Here is a 25950-nt window from a genome sequence, read left to right as displayed (position 1 = left end):
ATGATGGAATGGCAGATGGGCCAAACCTGAGAAGAACTGTGACCCCCATGTGCCAGGTCACAGTACCATTTGGTTTGGGGGTCCCCTCAAACAGAGATTCTGGGCCAAACTGCTCCTTCCCCACACCATGGCCCTGCCTTTTGTTGAACATTCATGCTTCATTCTGATTAGCAGAAGAATTGAAAGTTTCACTGCATATTTGAGGACTAAGAACTAATTAATTCTTGAACGGATAGTTGGGTAGTGGTGCTGGTTGCTTTTATTATTAATTATTAATTATTATTATTATTCTGGTGGCAGGATGGTTAGTTTTCATACAAAGATCAGGTGGATTCTGTATTTGAATGGGATCCAGTGATTGAGACACGAATTCTAGTCCCAGTTCTGCTGCTGACTCACTCTCTAACCTTAGAAAATGTCTAGGTCCGTCACTTTTCCCCCGTAGAAAATGGGAATTCAAATAATACTTACCTGCCTCCCTCAAATGGATGTTGTAACACATGATTAGTTTCCAATTTGATATAATCTGATGAATACAATGCAACTTTTCAAGATGGCATATCCTACCTTATGAGCGACTTTTGTTGTGGCTACTGGTGTGGCCTTAATATGATGTGAATCATCCCACACGAAAGGCTGTCAGAATGATTTCATAATTTAGTTAAGGTTCTAGTTTACATGGCAGATGTTAATGCTCTGAGTCACATCTCCTAATCTCATTTACTGGAGGTGCCCAGCAGAGATCTGTAATATCCAGATTTCTCCACTTTTGAGTATTTGTCTAAAGAAGTCTCTGGTCTGCACTAGAGTTTTTACCCAATGATGAAGCTTCAAATCCGTAGTGTCAACATGATGGCAAACTAGGGTAAACTCCACAGGTGCAAGTCATAATTTACATCACTGCAGTACATCTATGCTAGTGTCTGCACCAGTGCAAACTTTAACAGTGGCTAGTATCGCCATTGTAGATAAGCTCTAAACCTGAAGATCCCATTGCATGATTACTCGTTCTATCAAGACAATTCATTAATATATGTTTTGCACTACTGATCACTTCAGGAAATCATCAGACAGATTTATAAAGAAATTCATGATAAATGAGAAATTAAAATAAATATATTTTGGTGTTTTTTATTACATAGTTTTCCCATTTCCAAAGGACCTTTGTGAATGGTTCAGTAGCCAAGAAAATGGACTCAGGAGTTCACCAGCTTAGTCCAAATTTCTGGGATGTCAATAATAGAAAGATCTCTTCCCCTTTAAAATAATGAATGGTTAAAATATCATTAAACTTTCAGTGTGTTCCTATAGCTCATGTTTAAATAAAACTGTAATTGACATAAAGGGGACTTTTATCTGATTACAGATGGCAGGTTTGAGGCCTTCATTTTGAACTCTAACCTAGACCTGTGACAAATGCTCTTGATTGATGTCACTTTTCAGAATTTTAGCTGTAGACTAAGGAGAACATTTTTACATATCTAGATTGCTGATTACTGGATTTTCCTTCTCGTAATGTGTTACAGGTGGGTGCAGTTTGAGAGAGAGACTGGGGGAATGGAAATTGAAAAAAAATTGGGGCTTTTTTTGAGGGAGGTATATTGCCAGGTGTAGGACAGAGAAAGAGAGAGAGAGTGAGAGGCTGTTGTGTAGAGGCTCTGGCTGTATGAAAAATGTTACTGAATTTTGCCAATTGGGCTTATATCTGATTTGATTTGACAACCTCTAATTCTACAATATATAATGGTGCTTCAAAGAAGCTATGTTGATTGTCACGAGTTGCTGAGCAATAAGAACACAAGAATGGCCATACTGGGTCAGACCAAAGGTCCATCTATCCAGTATCCTGTCTTCCAACAGTGGCCAATGCCAGGTGCCCCAGAGGGATTTAACAGTACAGGTAAGCATCAAGTGATTCATCCCCTCTTGCCCATTCCCAGCTTCTGGCAAACAGAGGGTAAGGTCACCACCCCTGCCCACGATGATGAAAATTAGACCTCACTCCATCCCAAAATTTTCCAAAATCCTACCAGTACATATGTCTGTGTGTCAAAGCATTATTCATATCTATTGAAATTTTTGGATTGCCCCTTTACATGTTGATTGTCTGGTTTCTATTGTACAGTATGAGGTGACTGTTCAGAAAATTATATGGTAAGATTTTACAAAGCGAAAAACACTGAGAACTTTTCCAGTATGAATTTTTAATCAGTTAACATAATTGCAACAGTTTCACAACAAAATCAGGTGCTGTTGATATGAGTCATTGAATTTGGTGTGAAAATCTGCTATTATATTATATTTAAATAGCTCAGCTGTTAAATTATTAACAATGGCCCTAAGGTGAAGGCAGAATATAATTACAGTATAAATACTCAAATTTGATTTCCACCAAATCCATTAATAAAGCATTCAGTGTTCATTTCCTGTTGATTGCAGTCTTTTCTTCATATAATCCAATTTGACTGTAGAATTAGGCATTTCAGTAATGAATACATGACATGAGTTCCTGGTAAATGCCAAAGAAATCAATCATGTATACTTTCTATTAAGAATTTATGCATATTAGCACTTTGTAAATATAACATTTAATGGTATAAAACACAAAAAGCCATTATTGTCAATGCCAAGCATTCAAATATCAAAAGTCATGTCAATGATAAGATTTTTTTTTAAAATAATACATTTGGGGTTCTTTTTATTTGCTTTCAGACTTTAGAGTTAGGGTTCACGTTTTCAAGACTCTCTCTGTAACCTGGAAACTTACTTTTAAAAAAGCTGAAATTCTCATGTAATCATGTGACTCCAGGAGCCAAATAATCTGAGACCCATAAAATCACAAGAGTCAAAATGGGTCAGGGATGCAACCCCATGTGTTGGATGTCCCTAAGCCTCTGATTACCAGACACTGGGACTGGACAACAGGGGATAGATCACTCAATAATTGTGCTGTTCTGTTCATTCCATTTGAAGCATCTGGTATTGGCCACTGTCAGAAGACAGAATACTGGGCTAGATGGACCATTGATCTGACCATTCTTATGTTCTCATGCTGGCAACACTGTATACGTTTTTTATACAATATCCAAAAGTATTTTGAGGAGCATAGGAAATGGCAAACCAGAGCTTGTCAGTGATACTCTATACAAATTTGTCTTTCAACCACAATGTCAAATGGGGAATCAATTTAAAATCAAGCTATCAAAGAAAATCAATGTAGAGTTAATTACCAGAGAATGTTCTCTGACTAATTAACTCTTGCTACACTGATACATATGTACTGTGCGCATTACACACACAGGGTTTGGGGAAACTGAACATTTGCCATTGAGGAGGCACAGTACATCTGGGGAGATTCAGTTCTGTACCTTATCCACATTGGTTTTCTAGTAAATTTGACCATTTTAGATGTAGGTTCACAGAACTGCTTCAGCAGCAGTAGTACATGCCGAGCCTGAATAACTTCTCTCTGAGAAAATGGGTGTTGCACTGTTATTCCCCAACACCTTCTCACTCACTCAAGGATTAGATATTTGTCTAAACTACTACCTTTCCAGCACCGCAGTGAAATTATCCGCTTCATTCTGAATGGTCCCTTGAAATATGTGTTAACTTCTTATGCTGAAAGAATCTGTTCCACATTGCATTTAGTTGTGACACTCTAAATTTCCCAGACTTGAAGAAGAGCTCTGTGTAAGTTCAAAATCTTGTCTCTCTTACCAACAGAAGTTGGACCAATAAAAGATATTACCTCACCCATGTTGAATCTTTTAAACTAACCAGTCAGTTTCATTTCTACACAGAACATGTGGCAGACACATATTAATTTCACTTTGGGTCTTGGGAAAGCTCTGAGCAACCTAGAAGAGGCAAATTATTTGACGGAGAAGAGAAAATGGGGAAGTCTCTCTCTTTTACAACAGTCAGAAGGATGGGAGTTGGGGCATACAGTTTGAGAGGAGAGAATTTAAGAGAGGGAGGATCGTCTATCAGAGAACAGTTGGGGTGAGAGGAGAAAAATGAATCCAGCATGTCCGTAAGCATAACCACACCTTTGCAATGATGTAGTAGTACAACAAAACCCATCATTTCCTCTTCACAAGAAATAGTTAGCCCCTGGCATTTTCACAGACAACAATACAAAATATAGCCTTAAGAAAGTATGATGATATAAACAGAAATCTAGGTATTGTAAGTTATATGGCAATACGTATATAAGAACAGTAGAATATATTTTGTATTAATACTGAATTTCATTATTATCCTGTATTGAGGAATATTGGGATATACACAGTAATTCATCTGCCAATTTACAACGAGATTACTTTTTCCCACACTGAGAACAAAAAGCTATCTTTTATAAATATTCAGTTCAAAGACCTGAAGTTACCAGGTTCAAGTAATCTCCATCGAACATGAACAAGTGGCAGGTTTGATGAAAGCAAGAATAAGAAATTATGTTGGAGCTTTTTGCTGGAAAACTGTAAAGGTCATATTTTCACTCCTTGAGAAAACAATGTGTTGTTGTGTAATTTGATATTGATTTATTTGCCAAACAACAAATTACCGATATACCGGGGTACAAAAATTAGAATATAAATTCTTTATTTCTTGCAGTTGTTATGCCACCCACTCCATTTTTGAAAAACAAAATAAAAAAATTCTACAATGAATTATCTCAGTGTTTCTCAAACAGGGGTCGCCGCTTGTGTAGGGAAAGCCCCTGGCGGGTCAGGTCAGTGTGTTTACCTGCCCCATCAGCAGGTCTGGCCGACCGTGGCTCCCACTGGCCGCGGATTGCTCCTCCGGGCCAATGGGAGCTGCTGGAAGTGGCAGCCAGTAAGTCCCTCGGCTTTCCCTACAGAAGCGCGACACCTGTTTGAGAAACCCTGTTTTAGGCCATTATTGCTTTTAGCATCCAGTACTGTTCTGTATAAGCAAACACACTAAGTAAGGCTTCAGAGCACGTCAGATTCAAACCAAACTAAACCAAAAAAAACCCCCAAAACAACAACTAATAGGGCAGGTAAACCCTTCTGTCATGGTCCTCAACAAGAGTTCAATCTCCATACACTTTCATAATATGGACTGAAGGTAGCTTGCCCAAAGACAGGCAAGCTGAAACTCTATTCAGTGCAAAAAGGGGAAAAATCTTTGTTGCAGTTAGAAGCATCCACAGTGAAATTTATAGGCAATAAGCTCCACCAGGTAAGGGTGCAGAATTTATAGCCTCATAACCACTGTTAAGCCCTTTAATAAATTATGCATCTATCTAACCTCCCTTACTTAATCTTCTAGGCAACCAATGTATTCTTTCCATGCTTTCAAACTGGTTTCCAAAATATTCGTTAAATCTTTTCAGTCCAACCAAACCAATTCTTAAATATATTGAAAACCTTGCAATGTTTATGAATATAAGAGAGCAAACAAACTTTTAGATAAATGATTTTGCCTTGTTCTATTCCCCATGTAGTTTTGAAGTGCAACAGGTAGATTGAATTGTTTGATTGTATGGATATTTATACAGAACTGAGCCACATGCCCAGGGGCTGCCAGGAGTACTAATACATCCCAATTGAAACATGACATTGGATCTTGTTTTGTTTTTTTCCTAAACATTTAAAACGATCTCTGATTTGAGAATAATTCCATACCTTTCTGCTGGATAGTTCACATGCATGTTGGAAAATGTCTGGAGATTTTAAAGGACTATTAATATTCCTCTAGCGGGTATGTCTACACTGCACACTTCTTTCGTCAAAGTATAATGTACATATATGTGAACCACCCCCAGCATGGGTATAAATAGTGTAGATTGCAAGACATGGCTTAGGTAAGTAAAGACATGCTTGAATGGGGATAAGTATTTCCCAGAGTACATACTCAACATGGTTCTCTACTTATTCATGCTGTGCCTCCCCTTCTACACTGCTATTTCTTGCAGTGTAGTGTTCTATTCTGTCCTTGCTGCTGGAGCCTGCCCGTCATAGGAAAAGACTCCAGCAGCAGGGAAAGGCTCTAGCAGAGGCAAGGCAGAGGGGAAAGGCTCCAGAAGTTCCCCATTGCTAGAGTCCTTCCCAGCAGCAGGCAAACTCCAGCAGTGAGGAAAGTAGGGATGTCAATTAATCACAGTTAACTCACGTGATTAACTTTAAAAAATCCTGATTAAAAATCTTATTTGTGATTAATTGCACTATTAAATAATAAAACAATAGATATTATTCAATATTTTGGATGTTTTTCTACATTTTCAAATATATCAATTTCAGTTACAACACAGAATACAAAGTGTACAGTGCTCACTTTATATTATTTTTATTACAAATATTTGGATTGTAAAAATGATAAAAGAAATAGAATTTTTAAATTCACCTCATACAAATACCATAGTGCAATCTCTTGATCATGAAAGTGCAATTTACAAATGAAGGGTTTTTTTTTGTTACATAACTGTATTCAAAAACAAAACAATGTAAAACTTTAGAACCTATACGTCCACTCAGTCCTACTTCTTATTTACCCAATCGCCAAGAGAAACATGTTTGTTTACATTCACAGGAGATAATGTTGCCCACTTCTTAATTACGTCACCTGAAAGTGAGAACAGGCGTTTGCATGGCAGTGATGTAGCTGGCATCACAAGATGTTTACGTGCCAGATATGCTAAACATTCGTATGCCTCTTCATGCTTTGGCCACCATTCCAGAGGACATGCTTCCATGCTGATGACACTCATTAAATCATAATGCATTAATTAAATTTGTGACTGAACTCCTTGGGGGGAGAATTGTTTCCTGCATTCTGCCATATATTTCATGTTACAGCAGTCTCTGATGATCACCTAGCATATGTTGTTCATTTTAAGAACTATTTCACTGCAAATTAGACAAAACACAAGAAGATACCAATGTGAAATTTCTAAATATAGCTACAGAACTCAATCCAAGATTTTAGTATCTGAAGTGTCTAAAATCTGAGATGGACAAGGTGTTGCGCATGCTTTATGGAGTCTTAAAAGAGTAATACTCTGATGCAGAAATTACTGAACCCAAACCACCAAAAAGAAAAGCAATCTTCTTCTGGTGGCATCTGACTCAGATTATGAAAATGAATATGTGTCGGTCCGTACTGCCTTGGATCATTATTGAGTAGAAACTGTCATCAGCATGGACTCATGTCCTTTGAAATGGCAGTTGAAGCATCGAAGGACATATGAATCTTTAGTGCATCTGGCATATAAATATCTTGTGAAGCCGACTATAACAGTGCCAGACAAATACCTGTTCTCACTTTCAGGTGAAGTTGTAAACAAGAAGCAGGCAGCATTATCTTCCGCAAATGTAAACACATTTTTTTGTCTGAGCAATTGGCTGAACAAGAAGTAGGACTGGGTGGACTTGTAGGTGCTCGATTTACATTGATTTATTTTTGAATACAGGGTTTTTCTTGTACATAATTGGACATTTGTAAGTTCAACTTTCATGATAAAGAAATTGCACTACAGTAATTGTATTAGATTAATTGAAAAATACTATTTCTTTTGTTTTTATAATGCAAATATTTATAATAAAAAATAAATATAAAGTGAGCACTGTTCACTTTGTATTCTATGTTGTAATTGAAATCAATATATTTGAAAATGTAGAAAACATCCAAAAACATTTAAATAAATGGTATTTTATTATTAATAGCGTGATTAATTGTGATTCATTTTTAAAATCACAATAAAAATTTTAATTGCTTGACAGCGCTATAGGAAAGACACAGTATTTCCCTGCTGCCTACCCTCCCGCCACCCTTCCTCTCCTCACTGAAAGATTCTGGCAGTGGAGAGCTACTGAAGCATTTCCCTGCTGCCTCAATTCTGCCAGATTCTTTCACTGACATGTGTAGCTACAAACCATGGAGAGGATGCAGCCTGCTTCTAACTATATGTGTAGCAGTAAGTGTCGCTTAGGTGTTACTGTCTACATCTAACCATTCAGACAAGCTAGAGATATGAGAAATGTGGCTTTGATTCCTGGACTTCTGGATACATCACACACAGCTTCATCCTGGCCCAGATCTTGTTCAGAGCTAAGCAACTTTCTCCTTTGTGCCCTTACTAAAGCCATGGGGAGTTTAAGAAAGTGTGTTGGGGGGGGGTCAGCAGCTCCTTTATTCTTAGGGTTGCCAATTTTGATTGAACATATTCCTGGATATTTCCTCATATGACATAATCTTTAATTAAAGATTAATCTTTAATTGCTGGAGATTCCAGCTCAATCCTGGAAAATAGGCAACCCTACCTATTCTCTGTACCTCAGTTTTCTGCCTCAATTATTTATTGACAGCCCAGGTACTAAGATGTCATTGGTTTGTATTTATAAAATGTTTTGAGATCCTACAGTTTTGATCCTGCCCAACACTTACACATGTGCTTATTTTTACTACTACATGTAGTCCCACTGATTTGTATGAGACTACACAGCATAGTAAAGTTAACGCATACATAAGTGTTTGCAAGGTCAAGACCTAAGATGGAAGGCACTATGGACGTCCAAATTATTAATAGCAGTCCCGAGGGAAGGAGATGGCAAGAACAGGTTTTTATTTTAGTTGTGTTTTTCCTGAGTGTTTGATATTCTTACAAATAATAAAATAAAATAAATAATACAAATAATAAAGCAATGCTGAATTTCTCAGCAGAAAGGAATTGTTGAACAATGTCTCAATCAGAGCAGAAGGAAACAATTGACATACACAAGCTGTGCTATTTGAAAGAAACATAGAGTATTATATACAATATCATGTGTGTTTTTATTATTGACATGTTTTATTCAATTGCCTCCCACTGAGAACATATTTTATATCCTAAAACCTAGTATCTCTAGGGAGAAGAGGGATGGACTGCTACTTTTTTGTTGCAATTAAGAGAAAACCATTCATATTATATATGCTATGCCAGATTAGAAATCAAAAATAAAGCTAGACAATATAGCAGATAGAACTAAAAAACAAACAAACATTCATTAACATATAATGGTCAGAAAAGAGAAAACTATTAGTGCTTTTAACAGGAACTCATCTGTATAACTGTGCAAAAATGTTATTGTTTGTGCAACTGTCAAAAAATAAACTGATTTTTTTGAAGAGTGAAATATTTGTCATTTTTTACGGTGCCAAAACTCCTTTTTAGACAGTGAAAGCTGCCATGACACTACAGTAAAGATGCTACCTCCATAATCATAGTGTTCAATGCAGTGATTAGATAGAGTGGCTTGGCTAATAACAGAAAGGGGCTATAATTTTCAAAAATTCAAAATAATAAAGGGGAATTTCTTGATTGCTTTTTCTGAACGTACTAGGAATTAGAATAAATTACAGGGAAAGCTGAGAAATCAATGTGAAACTTCAAGTGGATCCAGAATTTTACAAAATATTTCAAGTTTTACTGTGAGAATTTTAGTCCATGAAAAAATGGTGGCTTGTGTATGCATCTGTCAACCACAAAATGGTACTACTTCCTGTATGTAAAGTTTAAACACATGCAAAATCCTCTATGGGGTTTTTGTGTGTGTTTTGGAGCTGTATTTAAACTCAATGTAACTCCACCACATCCTCTCACTCTCACAAATCCACATCACATCCGCACTTCCTTTTCCTCCTCCTTTACCCTCTCTTCCTTGCATACATTTGGCCCTCCCCTTATCCCTTCCTGCACCCTCTCTCATCGTGACCTCCACCTCAACAGACCTCAATCCTCCAGCCTCATACCCATCCCCACTTTTAGTCTTCCCTTCCCCTTATCTTGCTCCTTTGGAAAGCTCAATCCATATCTAGGAAAATCCCTGTCATCCACTGTTGTTTCATTTCCTATTTTTCCCACCTCCTGGCTCTCACAGAAATCTGGATTTCGTCCACTGATCCTGCATCAGTGGTTGCTTTCTTGGGGAGAACTTTCTTTTTTCCCCACTCTCCTCTTCTTTAAAACCTGAAATATTTTGTGAAAATCTGGAGGACTTCTCAGAAGTTACTTCCATGTTTATACATGAGATTTTACTTATCCTGTTTCATTTCATGTTGTGGAATCTTTCTGTAGCAGATAATAAACTCACACCAAATTCAGACACAGTGTAAGCAGGCTCATCTCGCACTGACTTCACTGGGAATTGATCAGAAAAGGGGAAAAAAAAAGACTTTAAAGTACCATTAGCTCAGCATTTGTTTCAAAAGGTTTGGGTGAATATTCAGGTTGGTGGTTATTTCATTTGATTTAGTTTGCTCATGCCTAAGGGGAGAAGCCTATGTTACAAAAAGTGCATTCTGGGCTAGTGCATGTGTGTATATCAGAGTCTTGTGTAAATATAATCACAGTTTGGCTCACAAACAAGGGTGTGGATACCTAAAAAAAATATGGACTTAAAACCCTATTTTATTTGCAGACCATTCTAATCATACTCTTTACTCTACTATTTTATTGATGTTATGTAGATGGATGTTTAATGCCCTTGGACTCCTTGGAAAAGAAGTCAGATTTGTTATTTAAATTACACTGTTTTCCAAATTGAGTATTTTATCTTTTTAAATTAAGTCTTCAGAGTTTAGTACTAATCATACTTAGCACTTACACGGCATTGCATGTCTCATCTTCATAGTGCTTTGCAAACTTAATTAATCCTTGCAACTCCTCAGTGTGGTAGTTAAGTACTATCTTGATTAGAGATACATGATGGGTGCAGTAGTATCTTTTCATGGACCAATGTCTGTTGATGAGATAGACAAGCTTCTGAGCTTACAAAGCTCTGAATAAGCTCAAAAGATTGTCCCTCTCACAAACAGACATTGGTCCACGAAAAGATACTACTGTAACCATCACATCTCTAACACTCTGGGATCAAGACAGCTACAACAATATTGCATATTATCTTAATTATCATTTTTACAGAGCTTAAGTGATTTGCCCAAGGCCACAGTAAGAGAAAGTCTTTCATGTGAAATTTAGTGACATAACAGTAGCATTACCTGTGGGTATCACTAGCTAGTTTACAGTCAGTATTTACTGTAAGTAAATTTATTTACTGTAGAAGGAGTCAATGTCAATTTCTGTGGCAATCTCTAGCTATTCTCATTCACATAGTTACAGTGTCAACACACCTTATTTTCATTGTTAGTGTGCAGAACTCCTAATTAATATACCCACTTACTTCTATTTCCTGTGGAGATAATATCTTCTGAATACAACGGTGCAGTGTGCGAATTTGCATCCATGCACTTCAATTTTAATGTCCTGCGAGGGTGGGAAACAAAACAAAAACTGTGCTTGTCACTATTGTAGAAACGGTCTATATTTATACAGTAATCCATTAGTTGTACTATATATTGGGGAAAAATAACCTCTGGTCTATATTACCAAATAGTTCTAAAAGAAGCTCAGTTAAAACAATTTTGGAGCGCTGTTTTGGAGAGATAGCTAAGCAGGCTGGGAAACAGCAGTAGCAAAGGAAACCTCAGCTGGCAGATATCTGTCTTGCTGCACTGGTCATGCAATCAGAGTGCCTGCAGCTACAGTGTTGCTACTTCCCACAATTTTATTGTTAATCTCATGGTATTTAGGGTTTTTCTTAAAAGTCCAAGCTTCTGGAGTAATGTGATTACATCAGAATTTCAGCTCTCATTTCATCAAGACTTCGTCTACACTGGATACTTCTTTCGGAAGTGTGTAGAGTATGTGCTCAGCACAGGGTTAACTAACAGTATAGGTGATGAGATGTAACTTAGGCAACTAGAGTATGTACACACCTGAAGTACATACCCTACTCGGCTCTCTACTCACCTGAGCCATGCCTTCCAGTCTACACTGACATTTTTAGCTGCATAGTGTCCTGCTTCCTCTGAGAGGCCAGAGCCTTTTCCTGCCTCAGGGGAAGACTCTGTCACCAAGGGAAAGGCTCTGGTGGGGTAGGCAGCCAGGAAAGACTCTGCCAACTCCCTTCTGCTAGACTCCTTCTGTGTCTGAGGGAAAGACTCTGCTAGCTCCTAGCTTCTGGAGACTTTTCCCACCCCAGGTAAAGACTCTGGCAGCAGGAAAAGGCTTTAGCACAGGGGAGTTGTTGAAGACCTTTCCCCGTCACTGGAGCATTTCACTGACATGTGTAGCTACACACGGCAGTGTGGACACAGCCTGTTTTCCATTGCAGCATTGAAAATAGAGTGTAGTATAGGTGTAGCCTAAAAGTAAGTTTCTAGCTGTCGTTGTGGAGCAAAGCTGGGAAATAGGAACCCTAAAGCCTCGAACGCCAGAAGGAAAATTAAAAAGAAACCAGTTAGTAGCTTTAACTAGCCTCATTATTTTTAAGTCTATCTCATGATTATTGAATGCTTGAGACTGGTCAGGCTGCAGCTGCCTGTTGTCTCTGCAGTGCAGCTGAAATACAGTCCAAGAAAAGAGCTTCAGCACTGGCTGAGGAGTGCTGGCTGTGCAATATGAAAGGATGGCAATATATTGGAAGTGAATATATAGTGCAACCTATTGATCTCAGCTGTCCCTATTGCCTCACTTTAGCTGCTCATCAGGATAAAAAGGTACTGAATATTGGAGAGAGAAGCACAAAATGTTTTGGGGTCCATGCATACTCCTGGGGTTGATCCAACTCCACTGAATGGCTAAACGAATGTGTTTGATAAATGCTGGGTGTTTCACAATAAAACAAACAAAACACCCTGATCATAGTATTAATGGGAATGGGACTTTTAATTTAAGATCATACTGAGAAGATAGAAGAAGCTCTCTGTTTTAGTACATTTATTTATTGCCAGTATAGATACACAAAATAAAGGCAAAGATAAATCAGATACTCTGCTGTTACTATCCTTGCTCTCCCAAGATATTATGCAATAGTTGGTTAAATATGATCTAGCATAAATGGGTGGCTTTAGGATGGAGGGATACTGAAATGGTCCATCAAAGCATTTCCATAGCTCTGGTCATGTCCTCAGGGCTGTGTACCATCACATGATCCCCATCACAATTTGCTGATTGCTATTCAACCAGCAGCCACTCTTCCACTGCTTTTAGAGAACTTTCCAAGTTCTGCATATAATTATGAGACAACCCTATCCTGTGTGGTGATTGCAGCCCATGTTTTTTTCTTTACAAGAGATGAAGAACTTCTGCCTTGGGAGTACTTGTGGATAGATAATTCTCATGCTTGCCTTTGACTTTACCAGTCCAAAACTGTGCCTTAGCAAAGCTCAGCTGATCCAACAGATCATATGCTTTTGGTAAACTCTCAGCCCCAGGGAAGACAATGGAAAAGACTCCCATTGACATCAACATGACCAGAATTTCACCCATTCGGCTAGTTTCACAAGGGAATCTTGGTGCCCAGCTGCCACTTTATGTACTTACATCTAACGTTTAGGCATTATTGGCATTCACAAAAGCACCATTCATCTATAGGCACCGAACTTTCTGCTGCTAATGTCTTCCAGGAACTTAAATTTCTGCTGCTGGGCATGCACAACCACCTAAGTCCTGACATCATCAAGCAATGTGCCCTATAACTCTCATTAGAATTCAAAAAGTAGGCATTCTTCCATCAATCTAAGCATGTTGGACCCATACTAAAGACAGGATGGTGGTGCCCCTTTTGGTGGTTAGCTTGGAAGTTAGAATACTCACCTGAGAATCCCTCCTACAATGAATATTTATTTATACAGCTAGCATTCAAAAGAATATAGGAGATTTTGTCTCCACATTTCTGTTAGTGAATGAGCTTATGTCACATAATATAAACACAGTTTATTGCATCACAATGGCAGAATTTTATGGCAACAACATGAGAGGACCAAGGTCATTTGAATTTAGATTTAAGATAAAATAAAATAAAATATAATAAAAATAAAAATCACGTCATCCCATTCAGCAATTTTGGGGTCTATTGATCATTTCTTTAGCACGCTCAATGTTGGTTTAGTCAAAACAGTGGAATAGGCCAGGTAATGAAACAGCAAATAAATTGTTGAAGTTAATACTGTAATCTAAGAGGAGGTACCATAGAAATGTAGCTCCAACTAGTTAGTAGATTGTGGGCAAAACTGTGTTCCTGTGCAATACTTACAAAATTGCAATCTTTTCATTTTGGACTAATGTCAGTTTACCCATTTCCTAAATTACTTTGAAAATCATGATCAGATATCTCTGATCAAAATTCATTTCCCAATAAAGACTTAAGGTCATGCCAAACATTAAGTTAGAGACTTGGAGTTGGGAAGAAAGTGTATAATTTAGCCAACTGTGCACTAAATCAAAGATTTAACTATTTAAATGAGTAATGTTTGGAGCATTCTTGCAGGTTTACATATGACAATGTTGAGTGAATGCTTTGATAAGATTTGACATGCAAGGTTGATGTCACAGGCTAACCTCTAGTCCCCATAAACTGTGGTTCAGGAATAGATAATAGATGTTCATGGTCGTCAATAATAATGAACTGCAGATAGAGTACTGAGATGTTTTAAAGGATAATGGACAAGGGACAACAATAATTCAACCAATGCAGATAAATAATGTCTGTCTTCAGAAAGAAAGGATATGAAGACAAGTGGTCGGTATGCCATTCTATAAGAAATTAAAGAAGAGTCAAAGTCAACTATGCATAGCCTATAAACATGAATTATGAGAAATAAAATAAATGAAAGTCATATTTCATTAAATATGAGCTGGCAAGAGGTGTCAGCGGCAACTTTTGCCTCAAAGGTGCATTTGAAATAAAAAAAGATGAACTTTGTTTGGCTTAGGCTTACTGAGTCAAAAGGGAATAAAATAAGCTATATTCTCAATTTAAAAAGAATAATTAATGACACTAGTGATTTTAAACATTTAAGATATTATGAATGGCATCTGATTGGAATCAAGAAAGACAAATAGAAGAGTGTAAAATATCGGTCAAATATGAATGAGCGACAGACATTGCTAACAGATGGGGGCATTTATTTAGTATGCTATTTTGAGCTTTGGAGAGGCACAGTTATTTCCCTGAAAAATTTAAATTTCCAGCACCCAATTCAGTGTGTGGTGATAATAGGCAGCCTATCAATAGAGCCCTGTGTGGATACAAAAATTTTATCCGCAGCCGATCTGCAAACATGATCCGTGGATATAAAGCGAATATCCACATATTTTCAGGTCTCTACCTTTCAAGCTACTCCTACACACAAATAATTTATTTTCTTTAGAACAGATAGGTACATGCTGGTATAAGCACTTCATAATACTTGTGACGCCTTGCTCGGGTCACCAGAATTGCGAGCCAATGTGTTACTGCTCTGCCTCAGCAAAAGTGAGCTCTGCTGTTGAAGCTCCCTGATATACCAATTTGTCTACCTCGCTAGCAAACTTCTCAGGTTTCTGCTAGTCCAAATCTTGCCTTGCCAATAACAATCAGTGAACCCCAATTACCAAGTTCTCTAAAGAGATCTTTCTGCAGTGTCCAGTCACTCTCACTCAACCCTTGCAGAAGTTATCAAGTCCGCTGTCTCCAATGAGACAGTGCACACACCAGGCTGTTAGTTTGGCTGAGGATTCCACTCTTCAGTTTAATACACAGCACTGAGATGGTTTTGTAATAAAGCAAGAATAAGTTTGTTAACAAAGAACAGATATTTAAGGGTAATGAGAATAGAAGCCACAGAAGCAGTTACAAGTAAAATAAAACCAAACTAAATATAGTTTACTACTGACTAAAACTTAACTTCAGCAAGTTACAATGTTTGTGTAAATAGGTGTCTTACCTACAGCGACAAGTATCAGAGGGGTAGCCGTGTTAGTCTGGATCTGTAAAAGCAGCAAAGAATCCTGTGGCACTTTATAGACTAACAGACGTTTTGGAGCATTCGCTTTCGTGGGTGAATACCCACTTCGTCGGATGCAACATCCAACGAAGTGGGTATTCACCCACGAAAGCTCATGCTCCAAAATGTCTGTTAGTCTATAAGGTGCCACAGGATTCTTTGCTGCTTTCACCTATAGTGAGTTCCCAAAGATTTCAAACCCTGTCTCTCCCCACCCTAACTATTTCAAGGATCCAACTTTCTCAGATTAAAAGATCTCTGGTCTCTTTTGTCCATACAGTGAAGGATAACGAAATGGCTTTTTGCCTCTGCTTATATCTTCCCAAAGTTCATTGGTCCTATTTGAAGAGGCCACATGGTTTTCCACTTCCCCTAACTCCATTCTTTTTTTTTTAATTGAAATTAAAAAAGCCAATCAAGTAGACTCATAATCCCATGCACCTGAGGCTGGAGTTACCATCCTTCATCGAGATTCAGAGGCCATCTTTCCCCACTTGCTCGCCTGATGGCTCTGTTTACCATACATGTAAATGTGCTTTTGGTCTCACTTTGCTTACTTCACATGTGAAACACAGTCAAGACAGCAAATCAACATTCCTTCATCTATGGCAGGCTGGGTTTATGCACTGCTAGTCAAAAACGTTTTAGAAATATATTTTCAGCGCTCTCCTATAGTTCTTTATTCCTCACCTGTATATACATTCCCAAAAAATTTAATGATCAGCATGTTACCAGTTTACATATTACACCTTACACAACACCTTTTATATAGAGATTATGACAACAGATAGTTGGCACAATGAGTTTGCCAGGCCTGATGAGAGTATGATGTGCCCTCTTCCACTTCATGAAGGGGCTTCCTGGACCATAGAACTGCAAAGACAGCTAAAGTTCTGTTAATAAACTGCACCAAAAATGAAACTGGCTAGACTTTTTTGACAAAAAATTTAAAAAATAGAAATATGTTCCTTTTTGACTGGAGGATATTTAATCATTCCAAACTAAGAATTTGTTTCTGAATCCTTTATATATTGTATATATGCACACGCACACGTGTGTGTGTGTGTGTGTGTTTCTATAAATGTGTTGAGAATGAGTTATAGGCAACGTTAAAACAGTTCGGTGATCACCTGGCGTGTAGTCACACTGCTGCTCATGTGACTAGCTACATTTACTTTCACACTGAAGATAATGGGCTGACTCACTATTTTATGACCTCAGTTTTATACAGGTGTAACTCCATTAAAATCAAAAGCAACTTGGGCCCTTTAGCAGTGGAGGAGGTAGAATATGTTGTGTGTGGGGAGAGGGAAATCAAAATTAAATACTAATTCACAAACTATAGGCAGAAATAGACTTTCATTAAACATAAATCCACTAGGGAAGAGAGACCAGGACTAACTGTAGCTCCATGGCTATCTATCCCTCTTTATACCACAGGTATGTAGACCATCATTGAATGTCCAAGAACAGAGTATGAGGGAAAATTATAGAACCAGAAGATTGTGAATGGCTCCTGGGTAGATGAGAGGGCACAAAAAACCTTTATAGAATCATAGAAATGTAGGACTGGAAGGGATCTCAATAGGTCACCTATTCCAGTTCCCTGCACTGAGGCAGAACTAAGTATTATCTAGACCATCCCTGACAGGTGTTTATCTAACCTCTTCTGACAAAGCTCCAATGAAAGATTCCAAAACCTCCCTAGGTAAATTGTACCAGTGCTTAACTATCCTTACAGTTAGGAAGTTTTTCCTAATGTCTAACCCAGGGATCAGCAACCTTTGTCACGTGGCCCGCCAGGGTAAGCCCCCTGGCAGGCCAGGCCAAATTGTTTACCTGCCGCATCTGCAAGTTCGGCCGATCATGGCTACTATTGTCCTCGGTTCACTGCTCCAGGCCAATGGGGGCTGCGGGAAACAGAGGCCAGTACATCTCTCAGCCCGCACCACTTCTTGTAGCCCCTATTGGCCTCGAGTGGTGAACTGCAGCCAATGGGAGCCGTGATCGGCCAAACCTGTGGATGTGGCAGGTAAACAAATCGGCCCGCACTGCCATGGTGCTTACCCTGGCAGGCCACATAACAAAGATTGCCAATCCCTGGTCTAACCTAAATCTCCCTTGCTGCAATTTAAACCCATTACTTCTTTTCCTGTCCTCAGTGATTAAGGAGAACAATTATCATCTGCCTCTTTAGAAGAATCTTTTATATATTTGAACACAGTTATTGTGTCCCCCCTCAGTATTCTCTTAACCAGACGAAACAAACACCATTTTTCTTCAATCTTTCCTCATAAGTCATGCTTTCTTTAATATTTTTTCTTGCACTTGTCCAGACTTTCTCCCATTTGCACAAATCTTCTCCAAAGTGTGATTCCGAGAACTGGACACAATACTCCAGATGAGGCTTTATCAGTGCTGAGTAGAGTGCCCTGTGTGTATGTGCCAGAGATACCTGTAGTCTCCACATTCAGAGGGAGATTTATTATTCTAAGTGGGAGGAGATCAAGAAGCCCTACTTTCTTCTCTACCTGTTCCTGGAGATGGATGAGCACACAGGCACAATCTCTCCTTGAGATTCTAGAGGAAGAAAGGGCTTCACTACACTCCCATCCCAACCTGGGCCACTTCATAAATGGCATAATTTGGACAAAATAATAAAAAAACCCAAATGGTTCCATGTCTAGTTGGCAGCTGGTATCAAGCGGAGTGCCCCAACGGTTGGTCCCGGGGCCAGTTTTGTTCAATATCTTCATTAATGATCTAGAGGATGGCATGGACTGCAGCCTCAGCAAGTTTGCCGATGACACTAAACTGGGATATGCTGGAGGGTAGGGGTAGGATACAGATGGACCTAGACAAATTAGAGTGTTGGGCCAAAAGAAACCTGATGAGGTTCAACAAGGACAAGTGCAGAGTCCTGCACTTAGGACAGAAGAATTCCATGCACTGCTACAGACTAGAGACTGAGTGGCTAGGCTGTAGTTCTGCAGAAAAAGACTTACGGGTTCCAGTGGATGAGAAGCTGGCTATGAGTCGATGGTGTGCCCATGTTGCCAAGAAGGCTAACAGCATTTTGATCTGTACAAGTAGGAGCATTGCCAGCAGATCGAGGGATGTGATCATTCCCCTTTATTCGACATTGGTGAGGCCTCATCTGGAGTACTTTGTCCAGTTTTGGGCCCCACACTACAAGAAGGATGTGGAAAAATTGGAAAGAGTCCAGCAGAGGGCAACAAAAATGATTAGGGGGCTGGAGCATATGACTTATGAGGTGAGGCTGAGGGAACTGGGAATGTTTAATATGCAGAAGAGAAGAATGAAAGGGGGATTTGATAGTTGCTTTCAGCTATCTGAAAGGGGGTTCCAAGGACGATGGATCTAGACTGTGCTCAGTGGTAGCAGATGACAGAACAAGAAGTAATGCAGTGGGGGAGGTTTAGGTTGGATATTAGGAAAATCTTTTTCACTAGGAGGGTGGTGAAGCACTGGAATAAGTTACCAAGGGAGGTGTTGGAATCTCCTTCCTTAAAGGTGTTTAAGGTCAGGCTTGACAAAGCCCTGGCTGAGATGATTTAGTTGGGGATTAGTCCTGCTTCGAGCAGGGAGTTGGACTAGATTACCTCCTGAGGTCCCTTCCAGCCCTGATATTCTATGATTCCTATGTCTGATGGTTTTCAGGACTATTATGCTTTAGGGAGAGAGAAAAGGCAAATACGGCATTTGTCTTTCTTGTATTTTAATATTAATTTTATTGTTTTATACTGCTATGGATGTAAATCATGCTTTGTCATTATTTAAAAAGCCAACATCTTTGCCCCTCTGGATCTCAAATTCTACATTTTATTAAGAATATAATGAATATAATATATATATTTAATATATTAAAACATTTGTTAAAAAGTGGCAGGTAAGAGCAGGGGAGGGGGAAGAGAAATATATTAATTGTCAAAAAGAAGGTCTTCATAGACTGCATGATCCAGAGCCATTTGAAGTCAATGGAAGTGAGCATTGGATCAGGTCCATGCAGATCTTAGACTGACTCATTTAACTGTTCATGTTTATTATAGGATAATCTCTCTTCTTTTATCTTCCCCCCAAATTATTATATTAATTTACTTCACTAAAGAACAATATATTCTGATACCTGTCTATACCTTACCCCACGTACTACTAAACTGAATAAAATGGGATACATACAAAAATTACTGCTTTATTAAAATTTTTAATCTGCTGTTTCTGACAAATCTACTACAAAATCACATCACTGCTGCTTCTATAAAACAATGTGATCAGGAATTCAAAGGGACAGTAAGTCATGGTTTTGTTTTTGTTTTGGGGTGGTATTTTTACATGTTTTAAAGTTAATTTCAAATTAGTGAAGCATTTTACCTCAAAGATGACTTTTTTATTATCTAGACCTTCTGGGCCTTTACTTTGTCCTTTAAGATCCCCCCCTTTATTTTTTTCAAATTAACATGATTTATACTTTTATCACTGAAGCAAGCTTAAGGCCTCGGTAATTGAAACAAAAAATAAAAGCAACATGCTTTGCAACAGAGAATTTGGATGCTCTAAATATCATTCATTGCACTGGAAATGCTTCAGCAGGAGCCATGAAAGCAAACTCTTCAGGCTTGAAAGACTATTACTAAAGCTATTGTGACCTCATCTGTCACAGTAATATCTCAGTGGCACAAAAACTTCCATCTACATCAGAAATCCATTAGCCAGTGATCCTTAATGGCAGAACTAACATAATGGATGGATGAGCTTTTGCCTTGCTTCCAATATATCCCCTGCTTCCTATTGTAAATGTTGATTTGAAACACTGACAACACATGAATGTCTAGGTTTAAGAAATAAAAGCCTCTAAAATTTAACCAAATTAACACGCAAATGACAAATGCTAAGATAATGAGTAATGGAGAGTAGGGACTGTGATTAAAAAGCAAGCAAAAAGGGAAATGAATGGTGAGTGTAGTTATTAACCCACGGGAGGGGAGGGGCAGTGCAGACTTGCACTACCTCAGAAAGCATCCTAAAGGAATCTTGCCTCTGGCAAGCACCACCTCTTCCAGGCCTGACCCTTGTGTGCAGGGTGTAAGTATCTGTGGGAATGAGCATCTTTCTCCCACCAGTCCATTGGCTCCAAACTGTGGGCTGATGCAGAGGTGTGTGGTCTATGCAGAATGATGCGGGGCTATGTCCTTCCACCCTTCCTCTTACCCAACACCTCAAACAAATCCTGCATCTTGGCAAGGGTTACACTAGATGACCCTTGTGGTCCTTCTAATCCTATGGTTCTAGGATTCTAAACCAACTTTCAGCTGGCCTCTTCCCAAGGGCAAGTTGTGGAGGGGGCATATACAAGCAGTCCCAGAATGCAAAAAGCACAAGAAGCATTACCATGAGAGGTAATACAGCGGATGAAAGGGGTTTTCTTGCAGTCACAAACTTGCCCTTAAAACTAAAGCTACCACTCTACAGAACCAATGACTTGTATCATTACTCTAGGCAATGCACTGCATAGGTTATCTTTTATCAGTATCCCAAAAAATTTCATAGCACCTTCATGCTTTCAAAAATGTTTACGAACACTAAGGGCAGGATGATATTCACCTTAGCAAGGGTGTACTGGGAGGATGTGGTGCAAGGAATTTTCTCCTTTGCCCCTCTTAATAACAGCTGGGTACAAGAACTGGTTTAAAAAAATGGAGTATAGGAAATAAAAACATCCAGCTAGTTGTTTAACTGGTAAAAAACAGAGCAACATTTCTGGAAAAAAATAATTAAAATTAATTGACATTTTCTGTTTTTCTTTCCCCTCATTTCAAAATTTGTTGAATATTTTTAACTATTGACCAGTTCTGCTGGGTACAGATATGATCCCTGCATTCAGGAGAGGCATAATGGCTATGAAACTAGACTCCACTAAGGTGAATAGCAAAGGTGTGATCCTAGTCTTCCTTCCCTTTTACATCTTTTAGTTAGGTGTGATAGTTAATGCTTGACAAGTGTTTCAAAAGACATATGGTGAAATCCAGTCCCCACTGAAAATCAATGACAAAACTCTGATATATTAAGCCAGGATTTACCAGTGGCATCTGTCTGAGGGCAAATGCCTCCAGGAGCAGTGTTCCCTCTACTACCTCCAGGAAATTCAATGGATGCACAGTCAAGATTTGGCACTTGAGTCTCAGACCAGCACATTATCACTAGAAGATTCATTAAATAATGGAATTTTGGCCATACATTGCTTTTTTAGTGTGTTTCACAGCCTCAGTGTGACTGTTTTCTTGGTCAGTAGTTTTACTGTGATGTTTACAAAAACAAAAGCAGCAAACACATTTTATACCTATTAATATAATGCAACATCTCCATTGAAGTGTTCAGGGGGCTTATAGGGCTAAACACTCTGTTAATAATTTAAAATAAGGGCAGGAGAGAGGAGAAACAAAGAGAAGGAAGGCAGAGATCTCAACAAAGTAAAGGCCAGATCCTGTAGACATATTTTTTAATATACCTGTGATTAGTCCCATTGAAGACAACAGGAGTTCTCATGTGTGTAGGATTCACCATGTGCCTAAGCATTTACAGGTTCAAAACCTAATTCTACACGCATTTTATCTCTTTTATTTTGATTTATTTTAAAAGCCTTCATTCAATTTGTGTGATGGTTACTGATAGATCAATATTTCCAATGTTATATATCACAAAAGACAAAGAATACCTATCAATTGATGTAGAAATGTTATATTGTTTCCTTGATTGGCTGCAATACCTTTTCACTGTCAGAAAGTGTTCTGGATTTTAAAATGGAATATAAATTTGGTTATACTAAAAATGTTGTAAATCCACTGCAAATAATGTAACTGAATAATTTAGCCCTTTATGTGAATAATTCAGACAGGTTGTAAGTCCTCCAGACTTGTTTGTTTGCAGTTGTTAGTTTGTTTGATTAAAATTTGCTCATACAAATTATTAGCTGGCTTATTTTTTTTCCTGTGAACCGGTCTAGTATTTGTTGTTTGCTGTTTATGCTACTTGACTGGAATTTTGATTAATTCATTGTGCAGTAAGAAATTGGTTATATCAATTTTTTTAAATATATGTCCCTGCCTCCTTAAAAACTACTTTTTATTTGAGAGAACATGAGAGCTGCCACACTCTGTCAGACCATTGTCCATCTTGCTAAGTATGCTGTCTCTGATGGTGGCCCATACCAGAGCTTCAAGGGGAGTGTACAGAACAGGACAATTATAGGGTGATCTGCCAGTTTTCCACTCCCAGCTTCTGGTAGTCAAAGGGTCAGGGTCGCACTGAGCATGGGGTACGTTCCTGACTACCTTGTCTGATAGCAGTTGATGGACCTATCTTCCACAAACTTATCTGGCTCTTTTTTGAACCTAGTTATACCTTTGGCCATCACAACACTCATGCCAATCCAGATGTTTGGTTTTCCACAGACAGAAATACATTTCATTAGATGCCAAGTGGGATGTAAATACCAACTCTGCCTCAAATGTTGAAATGTATTTTTAAGCTTTACGAAAACCAAGATGTTAGAACTAAAAGATGAAAAAGATAAGGTCCTAGCTACATTTTCACATGTAAAGTCAAGCAGTATAATACTCATCAGTATCTTTACTCTTTTCTATCCTTTCTGCAACAAATAATCCTGACAACTTCTGCTTCATCTGGAAATTACTAAAATGCATTTACTGTGTGGTTGTCTTCATTGCTGTGTGTGTGTATATATCATTACACTAAAAATGGGGCATTAATTCCTCATTTTATTTAAAAATGAGTGGCCTAATAATGCAATATTTCATATAAGGCAATTTTTAGTCAGTCACAGTCCAATTGTTCATTGGTGGCTAACATTTTTTTCAAACAAAATTTGTTAGCAGAGTATTTTCTGAGTAACCGGTTCACTGTGCAGCTTATGAAAATTTAATTTTGAGTCGTTATTAAAAATGTACACCACTGCTTGGGTGAGCAGACTTCTAGTTGTGAATTGAGGGGACTAGAGTTATTTTAGTTGTGGTAATGGCAAAGGTGTGTGCTAATGGGTGGAGGAGTAGAGGTTGTGTACTGGTAGGTGGCATAACTTTTTATGCTCATGAGTTTGTGAGTGTTTGTCAGGTTTGTTAGGGGCATAACAGTGTTAACTGTTTCAGAACAAAGCTTTTGTATTGTTGTGTGTTAACTATACAGTTAATTTTCCCATAGATTGTAAATTTATATTATATATGAAAAAATAATGGATGCATTGGTAGTCTCTGGATGTTTTGCACTAGCTATGCAAACATGCCATCTTAAATGAACAACTGAGCTGGACTTGTGGCCATTTTGCATTGACAAAGCAACACAAAGCATCTGGAGTATACCTGCAAATCTGCCCCAATTTTAATAGACTAATATATTTGCATAGTTAAGCATTTAAAGGTCAGGGAGTGGTTGCACGTGAGGCCATACTAATCAGGAGCTGTAACTAAAAGTACTGACACTTCAAAATCAGAATAGACAAAGGAGCAAGGACTGATCTGTTACACCAGTGCAAATCAATTGGGGGGGGTTGAGGAGGGGGAACTGATGTAGCTGGATGTGTATAAATTTGTACTCTAGTTTGTGCCTCTATTTCCTCACAGCTTTTTGGCTTGTAAAGTCTACAAACTATAACACCCACAAATATGAATTACTTTAAAGTTTACTCATTCTACTTATTTCATAGTTTTATTCTGTCAAATTGAGTTAGTTACCAGAGTTAATGATAAAAATCTAAAACATTCTCTTCTTATATTCTCCTTGTAAAGTAACGATTGACTCAGAGGATACCTCTGAATGCTAAAAGGTCTTGGCAAATAAATAAGGTAGAAGTGGTCTTTGACAACTAAAACATGAAAACTTCCCATCAACATCTTGTTTCTACTGATATAATATATATTTGGAGGTGATATCTGCAACACATAAACCAATATGAGTCTGATTCAGCACATCTTTACTCAAGCAAATTTGACGTTAATGGGGAAGACTTCAACAGTGAAAAAGGAGTACAGGCTCAGTGAATGAGGTCCTCTAGTTTAATGATAGTGGGAAGTCTTCATTTTATTGGCTATTCTCTCTCTCTTTTCCTTGGTTACTCTCATGTTGTTTCAGAATTTGAACCTGTGACCCTTATTACCACAGAACAGACTTCTAACGTGCAGGATAAATTAGCCGGCAGCAGTAGCAGGCTCTTAACATATATCTGGACTAGACACCAGAAGGAAAGAAAGACATTTTATAGCTGTGTTGCACTGATTTATACACTGGGCCTAACCCTCCCCTCATTTATACCTGTCTAATCCCACTGAAGTCAAAGGGTTTACACTAGTGTATCTAAAAGCAGACTTTGGCCCAGTTAATTTTAAGGCACTTAAATGAGAAGGTACTTCTATATTTTCATTAAAACCATGGATAAAATCAAAAGATAAAAAAGTGAAGCCCAAATGGGATCCTGTTTGATATACAGAGCTCATCTCCTGTTAAATCCATTAAGGATGAAATTGCTAATATGCCATCACTGCTGTTAAAATAAGCAGATAAGACATTTGCAATGGAGAGTGGAAAGAAACTTTTGCTTTTATTTTAAATGTTGTATAAGTAAAAAGAGTGAGTTTAGCTGGCAAATTTGTTTTTTTTTTTTAAACCTTTCAGATTCATAGAGAATCTCAACTCTAATTTTCAGTTCTCCATGTATGCATTGGGAAGGAAGGATGCCAGAGCTTAGATGAATCATTCTGATCTGAAGGCAGAGTTCGTCCCCAATAAATAATTTGAAATTTATCAAGTGTAGATTTCTACACTCCAATAATATAGCAGCATTTGTGAATTCTTATATCTGAGAGAGTCTTAACACAGAGCCTTCTTCATGCCTTATGCAACATTTGACAGTGCAGGCAGAATTCAGATGCAGTCTTAATTGTAAACAGAGAGAGAAAGAGAGAGAGACAGACACATACACACTCCCCCCCCCCCCCGATATCTGTGGCAACAATTATTTACTGGGGTTCCACACTAGCTTTTAGATACTTAGATTTTAGTGATGCTAAAATGTGCTTACTATTTGCC

This window comes from Gopherus flavomarginatus, chromosome 1 (assembly GCF_025201925.1).
Source record: "Gopherus flavomarginatus isolate rGopFla2 chromosome 1, rGopFla2.mat.asm, whole genome shotgun sequence".
Classification (NCBI taxonomy): domain Eukaryota; kingdom Metazoa; phylum Chordata; order Testudines; family Testudinidae; genus Gopherus; species Gopherus flavomarginatus.
Note: the sequence above shows the minus strand (reverse complement) of the source record.